This window comes from Vicia villosa, linkage group LG1, assembly GCF_029867415.1.
Source record: "Vicia villosa cultivar HV-30 ecotype Madison, WI linkage group LG1, Vvil1.0, whole genome shotgun sequence".
Classification (NCBI taxonomy): Eukaryota; Viridiplantae; Streptophyta; class Magnoliopsida; order Fabales; family Fabaceae; genus Vicia; species Vicia villosa.
Genome location: NC_081180.1, coordinates 245,944,010 through 245,957,801, shown reverse-complemented (window position 1 = coordinate 245,957,801; position 13,792 = coordinate 245,944,010). Strand labels below are relative to the sequence as shown.

Below are 13,792 nucleotides of genomic sequence, written 5' to 3'. Positions count from 1 at the left end.
TCATCAAGGGAAGTTCAGAAATCATCAAAAACTTAAGTTTCTAAATTAGGGTTTTTAAAGAGAAAGTCAACCCAACTTTGACCAGCCATAACTTTCACATGGAACATCAGAAACTTCCCATCCAAAGCTCAATTTGAAGGAAATTGAATTCTCTACGACTTTGTCTCTCACATGCCAAGTCTAAAAATGTTCATTTGAGAGATATGGACCAATACATTACAGGTCCTCCAAAAAGGTCAACGAAAACACCTTTTGGGTCAAAGCTCATAACTTGAGAATGAAATATCTAATTGAGATGAAACCAAAAGCATCATTTAGAGGACCCTCTAATATTTCTTAAAAGTTCAAGTACACTTCCATACAATAAAAAATGAAGGAGTTATGACTTGCACAAGTTGGGCGAAATTCAAGAAGAACATGAAACCCTAATTGGACGATTTTGAGTTTCTTGACTAATGGGCCTAAGTTCTGAATTTCAAACATGATCTTGACCCAAATAAAGACCTATAAAACCATTCTATTATTTTGGAATTTTTATTCATATTTATTTGAAGTTTATTCATTTAAATAGCAAATAAATTAAGGAAAATACCAAGAATAATGAATTAAATCATGGGGATTTATTTTGGATCATATAAAAGCCCAAGAAATATCTTGAAGACCATGGAATTTCGTTCATACTTGGCTTGGATTTTTATTTTATTATTTTTTTGATTTTTAAATCAAAGAAAAAATAAAATTGATGAATGATTTTATTTTTCAATCAAATAACCAACCTTGAGGTACAAGCAAATCAAATATAATTGATTGGGAGAAGATTGGAACAAAAATAGCAATACTTCATATGATTTCCAATCAAATTTCTTAAAAAATATTTTTCTCACAAAGACAACATTTTTTTTAATTGCTTGACCTAATTCTCTTCAGTATATATATCACACACATTACACAGCATTGAGGGACGAAAATTGAAAGAAAACATTAGGGTTTCAAGTTGTAAAAAATATCAAAGTTGGAGAAAATCTCTATCTCTTGTTCCAAGCTTTTTCGGAACCTCTCATCACTTCCATTCTCTTCCTAAGAGATTGTAAGGTAAGATCAGGTAGCAGGTGACACGAATAATATCAAAAGATCCATGCACCATGATCATCATATTTGTTCATTACTTTCAAAATTCATATGTCATAAATCCTTGCGTTTTAACGTATTTTGTTGATGTGTGTAAGTTTCTACAATGTTATAGAGGAGACCTGAACCGTTGAGAGGAAGATATGGTGCCAAAATCGTGAGTCACCATTCTTAGGGCATAAAGGAAAGAGCTTCGCGTTTTCGATGATATAGGACGAATTAATCCAAACGACTGCCATATTTTAATTCAGGGGATGTTTTTATATGGATCTGTGCACTTTGTTCTTTTGTTTGTGACTGTTTTTGCAGAACTTTTAATCATCAGGATTTGCTACGAAAGCATGAACAATTTCGCAGCAAGAGCAAGGCTAAGTCGTAGCTAATTAAGGGAAGGAGAAGATGAATAGTGCCCAAGAATTGTTGGCCAAACGTGTCTCTCTCTTAATGGCGGGTCCACCTTCATCCTTTCTCTCCCCACGCGTGCAAAGCCATGATTGGCTGGTCAAAATTTCGTCTTCCCCTCTCTGCTCACGATTGGATGTTGGAGGCTCGCTGGGGCCCAGTCTGAGTTTGTTTGACTTTTGCCACTAATTAATTTATTTTTGTATATTAGTTGATTGAGTAACTAATTGACAACAAAAAACGTGTGGTTCACTTGGCCAAGCTGGAAGCGCCTTCCACCCTCGGAACCTGGGTTCGATCCCAGGTTTAGGGTTTAGGGTTTAGGGTTTAGGGTTCGATCCCAGGTTTGTGAAATATTTTTGTTTGCATTTGTTTGCTTGCAGATTAGGTACACGCGCTCTACAAGAACTCACTGTGAGCCCTCACACGCTAGCCATTGGATCTCGTTTGGTCCAGATCTGAAGACTCAAAGCAGGATCCCCACGGTGGACCTTCAAGGGCCAAACACACATGATTCCAACCCCCAGGTTTTGTGTTTCTTTGTTTATTTGCTTATTTTAGTTTTTCTTTAACCACTAACCTTTAGTTAACCAAGTAATTAGCCAAGTAATTTTAATATTTAGGATTAGTCTTTTAACTTAATTAGGTAATTTTAATTAGTTTAATTTAATCTTAAAATTCTATTTAACCAATTAGTATAATTAGTAATTTTAGGATAATTAATTAGAATTAGGTTAATTAATTTTGGTTTAATTTAATCAGGATTAGGTTCTTTTTTTAGTTTTTAGGTTTGTAAATAATTAATTTAATCAGTAATTTAGGTTAATTAAATTTACCTTTAAATAAAAAACCATAGGCAAACCTTAGAAAATATCAACAATGTAAGAGTTGTCTATTAAACTGTAGGCGATTTTTAACCCTTAGGTTTTTACCTTTAGGTTTATAGTTTTGTAATCAAACATTGAATTTTCTTCATCACGATTCTCTTCTTACCTCATACTCCATTGATTGTCGCATGCCTTTATTTAAATTTCTGCCTTCATTTAATCTTTGCCTTTACTCAATTTCTGCCTTTATTCTGCCTTATTATTTATAATTTTGGATTTTATTTTATTATTCGCATTATTATTGCTTGCTATTACTTATAAATTATGTATCTGCCCCAAAGCCTTGTAAAAAGTTTTCTACCTTTCTGCCTTTATTTTTCTGCCCACAGGTGTTTATTGTAATAGCGTAGGATATTTATCTTTCCGCCTTTAATTTCCGTATGATTTTAACTGCGTGGTTAGTAAATTAGGGAGTGCAAGCCTGTTGAACAAATTAGAATCACCTAAATTACAAGATAATATATTTGAACACAATCACATGATTGATGCACCCACGCACCTTTAGGGTAATCCCTCTTGTTGCATGTTGCCTATTAATTGCTGCCTTGTTGCCTTAAACTTTGTTGCCTAAAAATAGTCAAGTCCCTCGATTCCGAGGATACCTAAAGCAATGTTTCCTTAAAGTTATTGAAACTCCCTCGAAGTTGCCTCGGTAAAAATGTGATGATTGTCCCAATTGCTAAGGTATCCTCGCATGATGCCTCAAATGACTATTATATCCTTCCCTTAGACTACCTGCCCTCTTTATGGCAAGGGACAATCTTATGGCGAACGATTTCTCGATGACCCTTCAAATCCAATTGAAAGACTTCCTGCCCTCTTATGGTATGGTATGGATAGACCCTTTCGTCCTGAAAAGCTAAAAGAACGAATTTTCAAACTTAGGGTAGTTGCTACTAATTGCTTGCTCTAATTCAAATTACTTTTTACATCTCTTTTCCAAATCAAATTCAAAAAGACTACGCTTATTTACAAGCTAAATTTCTTCTTCGAAATCTTTTCTTATTCGAAATCTTTTCTTATTCGAAATCTTTTCAAACAAACATTTCAAACAAAGTGAGCTAAGCAATTAAGAGCTCATGGAAAACCATGGATGCAAAGGGTGCCTTACACCTTCCCTTTGTATAACTCACCCCCGAACCCTATTTTATTTAAAAGGTTTTTCCTGTTCTTTTAGCCTTTCTAATTAATTTGGATAAAATAAAAGTCGGTGGCGACTCATGCTTAACCGCGACATTTCGATAAAAAAGTCAGTTCACCGTATTACAGATAAGAAAATAAAGAATTGTACTTTTGTTTTTAGTAGTGTTATATTTGTGGTTTGTGAATTTAAATATGGTTACTAAATGATGTTGTTGCTGATTAAAGAATCTTCCAATTCTAAATTTCCACTAAACATTATGTGTATGTTGTAATGAAATAGTGGAATTAATGGAAGTAATCTATCATATAAGAAAGTTAAGTGTTCTTGAAAAACCTATTTTGCCCTTTTTACCAATTCTAAACAATGAGGCTATCCACATAGCTTCCATATTTTCCTCCTTATTCTTCCTCTGCACATTTTTGATTACTTTTTCATAAACACACTATTCTATGTCTTTTCATTTACTTTCCCCTTGCTTTTTCTAAAATGAGAAACAATACTTTTTCTTCACCTCTCACGACATTGTCTACCAACTCTTTCTTTCATGTCACTTCAATATTAAAATATTTTTCCCTCTACACTTATTTTGAATTCTGATTTCCCCCTTTATTCACTTGCTATTTGAATGCAGATTTTCTCCTTTATTCTCTTCTGTAAAAATAGATCAATGTATCTCCCCCCCCCCCTTGACTTTTGTTTGAAGAACTTATTATGAAGAACACATAACAACAAGAATTTTTTCTAAAAAACACACAACATTCATAAATAATGTATTTTTTGTGAAATCATAAATATAATTTTTTTATTTAATCTATTACAATTTTATAACTTTTTCAAAATTATGTGGTATAGAAAAAAAAAAGAACAATATTATAATTTAAAATAAAATCTGCAAATGCTGGAAAATAAAAATTAGAAACATAATCTGAATTATTTATTCAATTTTTTTATTAAAACAAAATTTTCAAAAAAAATTATTTCATTAAAATTATAACCAAAGAATAACATATAAATATGCAAGATTAGTTGTAGAAATAAAATTTAAATATATAAAAAAAACAAAGAAGATTAGATCTAATTTTAAAATATATATAAATATAAATTAAATTAGATATAAATAAACGGATAAATAAAAGGAAAAAATTTAAAAGAAAAAACTTAACAGATTTTTATGGAAGAACATATTTTTAATTTTTATTTAGCTAAAAACTAAATTCATTAAATAGACAAACATCTCATTCTTTTAGAATATGTGATGCGTCCGCAAGTGCACGGATATATCGAAGTAATATAAAAGATTGTCGAACCACAGAGACCAATGTCAACCTACTATAATCTATTGTTGCTTTGTAAAGCTAAGGCTAATGAATGTTTGATTAAGGGGAACCTAAGAACTAAAACTGAAATAAAACTAAGATTAAGATAAATATAGGAGAAGAGAGACCAGAATGTGATTCCGCGTACTTCGGGAACTCTATAATTCATTGGCTTATTAAAAATGTCAAAAACATATTTAGTAGAAAATATTAGCTTAAAGACTAAACCTCACACTCTCGTGGTTTTGAATAAAGTCACGCTCCTTAGTCGTAGGTTTCTGCTCTCGCTCGCCCACTTAAATCAAAGAACGCGTTTTGAAAACTAAACAAGTCCTAATTAATCCTAAAGCGCTCTCACTGTGTTTAAGATTAATGCCTAGTTTTTACTATCTGGTTCGACCCCCACGCTCTCGCAGTGTCGGTTCGAACCTTAATAGATTTCTCACTCTCGTGAAGAAATCGTGGTAAGTAACCTCTCACTCTCGTGACAACGTTACCTAAATTAAGAATAAAAACTAAAGCCGAAACAGAATTTAATAATAATAATTTAAGCCAACAAAATAATTACCGAGTCCCGTCGGAGACGAAGGTCCTCACATACTGGACTCAAAATAATTTAGCCGGACATAGAATTAAGCGTAAACAAAGTAAACATGCGGATTGAAATTAAGAAGAACATGACAATTAAATTAACAAAGATAAATGAGAATAAATAAGAAGGCATAAAATGAAACCTGTAAATGATGAAATAAAAGAAACTGGAATTAACTTCTGAAATTGTCTTCGCGTAATGAAAGGAAACAGAAACTAAATTTAATGGTGCGGTAGTTCCTCAATGTGAGAAACTACCACTTTTACATGGTAGAAAATCTGCCTAAAAACTAAACAAAGAAAAGTTCTGCCGAAAAGAAGAGATATCTTGATACTGATGGAATGCTCCGTATTTATATTGATGTTTCCGCCTCTGGGTTGAGAAAATAATGGAGGAAATTTAGGTGGATCCGTTTCAGACTTGGTTTTGGAGAGAAATGAGGAAGGCTGGAAAATAGGAGGAAGTTAGGAAGTGACGAGCGCGTCTGAGTGTGTGACTAACATCACACATTAAAACAGCAAAGGGTGCCGACCGGCAGGAGGGGGAGTGTGTAACAGCCCGAGCCTTCGGTGTTCCCGGCACTATTACCTCACGATCTTCTCTACCCCCCTCACTAGTAGAGTTTTTGCCTTTCGTGGGAATCGAACCCTGTACCCTGGGGTTCAAGTACATGTTCATTCCATTCCCACTACCAATTGATAGTGGGAATGGAATTTTTTATGTAACAGCCCGAGCCTTCGGCGTTCCCGGCACTATTACCTCACGATCTTCTCTACCCCCCTCACTAGTAGAGTTTTTGCCTTTCGTGTGCCGACCGGCAGGGGGAGGAGTGTGCCGGCCGGCAGGGGCTGGAGAGTGCCCCTCGTCGCGGGCCAATTGGGCCTTTGGGCTTTATACATATGCTTCTTTCTTCACCCCCTTATTTTCTTCTATACTTCCTATCTTTTTTACTTCATTTCTTCTCATTTTTACTCCTCTTCTCAAGCGAGCCTTGTAAACATTAAATTCCTGAAACACATTAAAATACCAGCATAATACCAACATAAAGCAACTTAATTAAAATAAAATAGGGAAATAGTCTATGTAAATCAAGCCAAATATGTGATACATTTTCGTGTTATCAAATACCCCCACACTTAAACCATTGCTTGTCCTCAAGCAATCAACCAACACGGTAAAAGAAAATGATTAAGCATTTTTTTATTTTAAAAACAAAGGCACGACACGACTCCTAATCATATGTGGATGCTAGGCTAATGTTAGATCGATAGGTACTAGATGTTCAAAACCAAGGACACCGAATCGACACAATGTCAAAAACTCCCTCCTTAAACAAACCAATTCGAATCATGCCATTATAACTCAACCTATATCTCTCGTTTTTCTTTCACTCTTTTCATTCAAGCGCAATCACATTAAGCCCATTATCCGTACACGCACATAGTAGGGAAATCAGTTAGCGACTATGATCCTTTTCTTTTCTTTAGCAAGAGGTTCTGGTATTTGAGTGGTGCAACCTCATTTTTCCCAACTGCGGTTGTGGGGGATCGGACCGTAACCCTCCATACCAAGTCCAGTACCAGTGACCTCTGGGCCAACCAACAGTGAGTGCTTATTATTAAATCCTTATATGCTTAACAACCGTTGGGCTAAATAACCGGGTGAGGGTCACCTAACTTAGAAGGTTGTTTTTCAATTACATCATTTATTTATTAAAAATGGGATCATTCACTTATATTCACCGACTCCCTACGCAGTTTGTGCTTAAGATGGTGCCGACTGCTAAAATAAACTACTTAAGAGCTACTTTAAAAACTTGAGCATAAGGTCTAGGCATAATGTGTACTCAAATTAAAATTACATAATTAGGGGGTTTAGATTGTCAGGACGGTATCGATGTTATTGAAACATCTCCAAGTCTTTCTAATAAAGCCTAAATTGTGACAACCTCTATACTTTCAGAGTGTGTGTGCCATGCATAAAAAAGAACATTTTTTTTGTTGGTGGTTAAAATTTTAAATTTCGGGGAAATTCAATGACAACTGAAAATCACATATTAGGACTCGATAACATACCTAGAAAACAATAAATAAAGCAATAAATGAAAGCGGTAAAGTTCCTCCCCCACACTTAAATCAAACATTGTCCTCAATGTTTTGAACAAAGGTGGAAAAGGAAAAATAGAACCTGTGTGAATGCTAGATCCTCTGCGTGCCAAATCCTCTTTGATTTTCTTTTGTTGTTAATATTGGTGACACCACCAGCAGCGACATTTGCAAGCATATCCGTGGGCACCTGGCTTATTTCCAAGATTGTCATCAAAATATTTTTCGCCTAGAGGTAGATGAGACGTGACAAACGATCCATCTCTTTATTTTCTGCAAGTTCAAACAATAAAAGGAAAATATTAAATTAAAAACTCGTGGGTTGCCTCCCACGCAGCGCTTTGTTTAACGTCGATAGCTCGACGGCTCAAGAGTGCAAGCACTCATGGTGGTTCTCTCGAGAATGACTCCTCGGTTGAACTTTTAGTAATCATTGTTTTCCATGGCTACTTATCGAGCCATCTCACATATCCCTCACATTTTCTTTTCTTTCTTCTGTGGGGTGGTTCATTCTTTTGAACTTGTGGTGGTGGTTCTGGATCAATCCTAAGTATCAACTTTTCAAGTTTGAGCATAGCGATTTCAGCCATCACCTCAAATGCTAACCTTCCCCTCTTAACAGTAATGACATCCCCGGTTTCATGGTCCTCGAACTTTCTCTTTTTATGCAAGACTTCAGACAAGGATGCATTGGTTTGGGTATTTTCCAATACCTTCACATAGTTTATCGTAGCTTCCATATAACTTTGCAGAAAAGGAATCGGTGGGGTATATGGAGGAGGAATTACAATAGGTGCTTCCTTCTCAATCTCTTCTACATCCTCCCTTTTGGATGGTGTTGGTGGATCTTCCTTAGTCATAACTCTTTTCTCATCGGAACTCTCCTCAATCTCAATATTACTTTCGTCAAACTCTTCATCACTCTCCTACAACTCATCATAACTCTCCTTAGTATTTTCACTTTGTTGTTCACTTCTGGTTGTTACAATATCCACATGCTCCTCAAGGAAGGGTCATAGATGTTTTTGTTCAAGAAAGGAGATTTGAGTCTCCAAAGCCATGTTATGAGTTGCTAGAGACTCAACCACAGTTGTCAGCTGCCTAAGGGATTCGTTAATTTGGAGACTTTGTTTTCTAAGATCTTCATTTTGGACATTTTGTGTCTCTACAAAGTGCTCCATCATCGATTCTAACCTAGAGTTAGTTAGCGCCTCATCGGAATCCTCCATCGATGCTTCGAAGTTGAAATTATGGGATTCTTGTGGTTCTTCAAGGTGGGTTAGCATCGCATTTTGTGTTTCCACAAATCACTCCGTCATCGTAGATTCTAGCCTAGAAAGAGTTTGTGTTTCAATAAAATTCTCCATTAATATTTCAAGGTCGGATTTATGGGATTCAGGTGACTCCTCAAAATGTTGGTTGTGGTGATCGTAGAGGAAATTTAGTTGAGGATAAGTTGGTGTAAAATTGAAATCCTCAATAGATGATTCGAGATTGGAATTGTGGGATTCTTTAGACTCCTCGAAATGTTGGGATTGGTGGTTGAAGAGGTAGCTGGGGTGAGAATCAGGTAGTGACGCGTTGAAATTCTCCAATAATATTTCGAGGTCGGATTTATGGGGTTCTTGTGATTCCTCGAGATACTGGGAATGGTAATTATATGGAAAATTTGGGTGCGGTTCCTCGAGATAATGGGAATAGGAATCATAAGGGAAATTCGGGTGCGGTTCCTCGAGATATTGGGAATGGGAGTTGTAGAAAAAATTTGAGTGATACATCTACCTAGGATTATAAGATAAATATTTTTTTATTTTTTTATTTTTTTTCTTTAATGCCTTAGTCTATACGATGTAACAACGGAATAACAATATTGACTTTTGGTCCCCGGCAACGGCGCCAAAAACTGGATGCGTCCGCAAGTGCACGGATATATCGAAGTAATATAAAAGATTGTCGAACCATAGAGACCAATGTCAACCTACTGTAATCTATTGTTGCTTATGAATGTTTGATTAAGGGGAACCTAAGAACTAAAACTGAAATAAAACTAAGATTAAGATAAATATAGGAGAAGAGAGACCGGAATGTGATTCCGCGTACTTCTGGAACTCTGTAATTCATTGGCTTATTAAAAATGTCAAAAACATATTTAGTAGAAAATATTAGCTTAAAGACTAAACCTCACACTCTCGTGGTTTTGAATAAAGTCACGCTCCTTAACCGTAGGATTCTGCTCTCGCTCGCCCACTTAAATCAAAGAACGCGTTTTAAAAACTAAACAAGTCCTAATTATCCTAAAGCGCTCTCGCTGTGTTTAAGATTAATGCCTAGTTTTTACTATCTGTTCGACCCCCACGCTCTCGCAGTGCCGGTTCGAACCTTAATAGATTTCTCATTCTCGTGACGAAATCGTGGTAAGTAACCTCTCACTCTCGTGACAAGGTTACCTAAATTAAGAATAAAAACTAAAGCCAAAACAAAATTTAATAATAATAATTTAAGCCAACAAAATAATTACCAAGTCCCGTCGGAGACGAAGGTCCTCACATACTGGACTCAAAATAATTTAGCCAAACATAAAATTAAGCGTAAACAAAATAAACATGCGGACTGAAATTAAGAAGAACATGACAATTAAATTAACAAAGATAAATGAGAATAAATAAGAAGGCATAAAATGAAACCTGTAAATGATGAAATAAAAGAAACTTGAATTAACTTATGAAATCATCTTCGCGTAATGAAAGGAAACAGAAACTAAATTTAATGGTGTGGTAGTTCCTCGATGTGAGAAACTACCACTTTTACATGGTAGAAAATCTGCCTAAAAACTAAACAAAGAAAAGTTCTGCCGAAAAGAAGAGATATCTCGCTACTGATGGAATGCTCCGTATTTATATTGATGCTTCCGCCTCTGGGTTGAGAAAATAATGGATGAAATTTAGGTGGATCCGTCTCAGACTTGGTTCTGGAAAGAAATGAGGAAGGCTGAAAAATAAGAGGAAGTTAGGACGTGACGAGCGCGTCTGAGTGTGTGACTAACGTCACACACTAAAACAGGAAAGGGTGCCGACCAGCAGGAGGGGGAGTGTGCTGACCGGCAGGGGGAGGAGTGTGTCGACCGACAGGGGCTGGAGAGTGCCCCTCGTCGCGGGCCAATTGGGCCTTTGAGCTTTGTACATATGCTTCTTTCTTCACCCCTTATTTTCTTCTATACTTCCTATCTTTTTTACTTCATTTCTTCTCATTTTTACTCCTTTTCTCAAGCTTGCCTTGTAAACATTAAATTCCTGAAACACATTAAAATACCAGCATAATACCAACATAAAGCAACTTAATTAAAATAAAATAGGGAAATAGCTTATGAAAATTTTGGAGCACGCATACATTTGCTAGCCGCTGGATTCTGTTTCTTAAATCTAAAATACAGAAGATTCAGTATTATAGTACTATTCTTTTTGTTGTGTTCAAATTTCTTATGAAAATTTCATCTGCAGCAGATGCAATAATTTATTTACTGATAGTAAAACCTAAAAGATCTTTTTGTTGTTCCGTATTATGCAGACATTCTTGGAGCCATTTTGCCTTGTATATCAGATAAAGAAGAGAAAATTAGAGTTGTAAGTTCACTTGAGCTTCACTTGTTGTTTTCCCCCCTTGCCTCTTGCAATTTTTAAAACCTAGCGGGGTCTGTGTAACATTAAATTAACAAAAACGTTCCTTATACATAGAATGACATAAGTGCAATAATTTAAAGAGTAGTTGAGATTAGAATGATCAAGTTGAAGCAAAAGATATTCCACATAAATAAAAATGAAGAAAGCAGGTGCAATAAAAATAGTTGGTGTTTCATTATAAAATTTAATATAACTAATATGTACTACTGTACTGACACACAAGATATGTATCAGCTTTATCAAGTTATAACTAACTATTTGATTTACTTCTCATGTTTCAGAATTATTAATTGATGTGAACTGTTAATTTAAACTCGACAACTTGCGATGATTGATTTCAGGGACAGAAGCTCTCTTTGCCGACTTAGCCAATTTTCCAGTCTCGTCGGTACAAATTGCATTTACTCTTCTTGTGTTTCCTTGCCTTCTTTTAGCGTATTCTGGACAGGCGGCTTATCTGGTGCATAACTTGCATCATTCACAAGATGTTTTTTATCGCTCTATTCCAGGTTTGTCATGTCTGTCACCCTACATAGAAAATAGTTTCTGATTTTTGAGTGATTTTCATCTGGTAGATGTTAATTATCCTTTTTTCTGCAGAAAAAATATACTGGCCAGTATTTGTTATTGCAACACTAGCAGCAATAGTTGCGAGCCAAGCCACAATAACAGCAACCTTTTCAATCATTAAGCAAGCCCTTGCTCATGGCTGTTTCCCACGAGTCAAAGTCGTACATACATCGAAAAAGTTCCTTGGCCAGATATATATCCCGGATATCAATTGGATCCTTATGGTTCTTTGCATTGCTGTTACCGCTGGCTTTAAAAATCAAAGTCAGATTGGTAACGCATATGGTAAGTCTTTTCTTCGCCAAATGTTGTGAGCCATTATTTTCATTCAATCATTCTATTTTTTGTGAAATTTCCGTTTGTGATTCATATATTTACCAATTTGGACTGAAAATGCATGATAAGCATATCAAGAAAGCAAAAAATGTTGGTTCTTATAATTTAGGCCTGACGAAGATGATCTGGTAAGGAATCAATTCAACCTTAATGTTTAGTGCTGAAATTGTTCTGTAGCATCCACAACTCTGAAAACCAATACTTGTAGTTATATTTAATTTATTTTTTTCATTGGATTCGCCATGACAGTGTCTCGGGGTGTCTGTGTTTCATTATGAAAGTAATGTTGTGTGTATGATGGTGTATAGGTGAGGCTTCAGCTGGAAGCACTTTTTGGTGAGAAAGAAAGACTGCGAATGAAAATGAAAATCTGATGAGAGAAAACCAATGCCTTCACCAGCTAGTGGAGTATCAGCAAGACAGGCCCTTAATTGATGTGTTTGCAAATGGTTGAAAATCAAAAGGTTGAGGAGCAAAATCTATCAGATCAAATGCAAATGGTTGAAGAGGATAAGGAGATAGAAATGTTGTCAAAACAAAAGCCAAAGAAGAAGAAAACTTATATATGAAGAAAGTGTTATGACTTAGTTAAAATATGATTTTTATGTGTAAGTTTTATAGTACTTGAAATATTATAACTGTACATGATTTTGTATATTTTTTGGTTAATATTAAAAATATTTTGACTTAGTTAAAATATGATTTTTTATGTGTATAATTTTATAGTATTTGCAATATTATGACTGAAAATGAAATATAACTAAATGGTGTATATGAAATAGGGTGTAAATAGATATAATTGTTCATTCATAAATGGCGTATTTACACCCGATTTTTATTAAAATAGGGTGTAATTAAGAACATATTTACACCAAATTTTTATTAAAATAGGGTGTAATTAAAACGTAATTACGCCCAATTACACCCGATTTTTATTAAAACAGGGTGTAATTAAAACGTAATTACGCCCAATTACACCCGATTTTTATTAAAATAGGGTGTAATTAAAAACGTAATTACGCCCAATTACACCCGATTTTTATTAAAACAAAGTGTAATTCAAAACGTAGTTACGCCCAATTACACCCGATTTTTATTAAAACAGGGTGTAATTAAAAACATAATTACGCCCAATTACACCCGATTTTTGTTAAAAATAACGGGTGTAAATTCGTTAGACATTTCTCACCCTGTGGATATACACCCGATTTTTATTAAAAATAATGGGTGTAAATTTAATAAAAAACGGGTGTAAATTAACATTTTTGTACTAGTGTAGTCTATGTAAATCAAGTCAAATATGTGATACATTTTCGTGTTATCAATATGCCATAAATTATTACCATAAAAAAGATATTATTCTTTTAACTTATATATATTTCTGATAAAAAACAAATCAAGCCTATCAGATCTACAATAAAAAAAGGGAAAAGATGAAAATTTATTGTTTTACCTACCATCAAAAAATGTTTTGGAGATATAAACTCTACCAATTTAAAAAAAAATACTACAAATGAAACATATCTAACTTCAACTTATCTTCTCATATCTTTGATTGTTTTGCATGTGAAAGATCTATATTCAAGCTAGCTGCTTTAAAAAAGGTTGAAGAGACTGAGGCAATCAATAATATGT

General features: G+C 34.7%; 1 long non-coding RNA gene across 2 annotated transcripts; it reads left to right on the top strand.

Moving 5' to 3' along the window:
* The first annotated feature begins 10,973 nt into the window (after positions 1–10,973).
* On the top strand, positions 10,974–12,854 carry LOC131625029 (uncharacterized). Of its 2 annotated transcripts, none has more exons than XR_009290703.1 (3): positions 10,974–11,194; positions 11,593–11,760; positions 11,852–12,457. It is a non-coding gene; the product is annotated as an uncharacterized LOC131625029 (long non-coding RNA). The 2 variants fall into 2 exon arrangements; XR_009290706.1 differs by lacking the exon at positions 10,974–11,194 and adding an exon at positions 12,466–12,854 and having other exon boundaries at positions 11,396–11,760; positions 11,852–12,106.
* The last annotated feature ends 938 nt before the right edge of the window (positions 12,855–13,792 follow it).